Source organism: Micropterus dolomieu, unplaced genomic scaffold (assembly GCF_021292245.1).
Source record: "Micropterus dolomieu isolate WLL.071019.BEF.003 ecotype Adirondacks unplaced genomic scaffold, ASM2129224v1 contig_10099, whole genome shotgun sequence".
NCBI lineage: Eukaryota > Metazoa > Chordata > Actinopteri > Centrarchiformes > Centrarchidae > Micropterus > Micropterus dolomieu.
In genome coordinates this window covers 1-1533 of record NW_025739085.1, presented here as the reverse complement: position 1 = coordinate 1533, position 1533 = coordinate 1, and the positions used below count along the sequence as shown (strand labels likewise).

Sequence of the window (1533 nt, the reverse complement as noted above, 5' to 3'; positions counted from 1 at the left end):
TTCCCGGGCACCATCATCTCCCAGGACCTCGAGTGGGAGCTGAACATCACCTCCCTCACCAAGAAGGCCCAGCGGGGGATGTACTTCCTGCGGCAGCTGAAGAAGTTCAGCCTGCCAAAGTCAATGATGGTGCACTTCTACACCGCCATCATTGAGTCCATCCTCACCTCCTCCATCACCATCTGGTACGCTGCTGCCACTGCCAGGGACAAGGGCAGGCTGCAGCGTATCATTCGCTCTGCAGAGAAGGTGATTGACTGCAATCTTGCATGGCTTCAGGACCTGCACGCCTCCAGGACTCTGAGGCGAGCAGGAAAGACTGCAGCAGCTGACGCCTCCCATCCCGGTCACAAACTGTTTCAGACTCTCCCCTCTGGCAAGAGGCTGCGGTCCATCAGGACCAAAACCTCTCGCCACAAATATTTGTTGTTAATTGTAAGTTGTTGTTGTTCCATTTTTTTTATATTGTCAGTTGTATTATTTTTCTCTATTCTTCATATATAACTTGCATTTGTTTATTACATATCTCTACATCTATTTATGTCAGCTGTATGTCTGTCTGCGTGTAGCACCTCAACACCAAAGCAAATTCCTTGTATGTGTAAGAAGGTACTTGGCAACAAAGCTCCTTCTGATTCTGACGTCGAGTTGTTAAATGGACAGCACTGGCCAGTATGGGGGTTGAACCCATGACCTTGGCGTTATTAGCACCACGCTCTAACCATCTGAGCTAACCAGCCTGCTGTGGGGTGCTTCTTTCTTTCTTTTTGCTAAGAAAATTCAATGCATAAAACAACAGGGACAGACTAAAACAGACAATGGCTCCATACTGGATGTTAAGTCATGTGTGACCACCTTCCAGGTGAGCAGTACACTCAAAACCTTTGACCTGAGCCGCCTGCTTTTGTGGTTCTTTTTTTAAACAATTTGTCCTCCAGAAGTAAAAAAAAAAGAAACGGACAAGTTTTGGATGTTGAGTCGTGTGCAAAGTGGCCCCAAGTCTATGCAAGCACAAATTGTTTAAACTTGAAAATACTCACTTCTTATAGGGTCTGTCGCGATGGCTTTAAGTATTTCTCCATAAATAACGGAGGGGCCTTCAACCACGAAGGGACTCGAACCCTCAATCTTCTGATCCGAAGTCAGACGCCTTGTCCGTTAGGCCACGCGGTCCCGTTTCCCTTGCTCACATCGTACAACACTTGGTGATCTGGTCTTGTCAAAGCACTAAGAGTGGCGAGCTTGGGAATCAAACTCAAGATCTTGTAGCTTTTAGCGCCGTGCTAACAGTCACTGGATATCCTGTCATGTGTAAAGTCCTTGTAACTTGGCATAAGAGGGGCAGAATTTGTTTAAATCGGAAAGCTCTCGCTTGTGAGCAGGACAATGCAAACGCCATTCAGCAGCACTGTTCTCCTAATATGGAATTTGTAATCATAAACTGTAAACCGCTTTACTCCCCCCGTGAGTTTGCTTCATTCGTTCTGGTTGGTGCTTACATTCTGCCGCACGCCAACGTGCAGGACGCACAGC

The 1533-nt window shown here is 47.0% G+C and overlaps 2 non-coding genes across 2 annotated transcripts; both read right to left on the bottom strand.

Annotated features, from left to right (window-relative positions):
- Nucleotides 1-666: 666 nt before the first annotated feature.
- Nucleotides 667-740, bottom strand: trnai-aau. The gene has a single exon. It is a non-coding gene; the product is annotated as a tRNA-Ile (tRNA).
- Nucleotides 741-1100: 360 nt separating this feature from the next.
- trnar-ucg lies at nucleotides 1101-1173 on the bottom strand. The gene has a single exon. It is a non-coding gene; the product is annotated as a tRNA-Arg (tRNA).
- Between the last annotated feature and the right edge of the window lie 360 nt (nucleotides 1174-1533).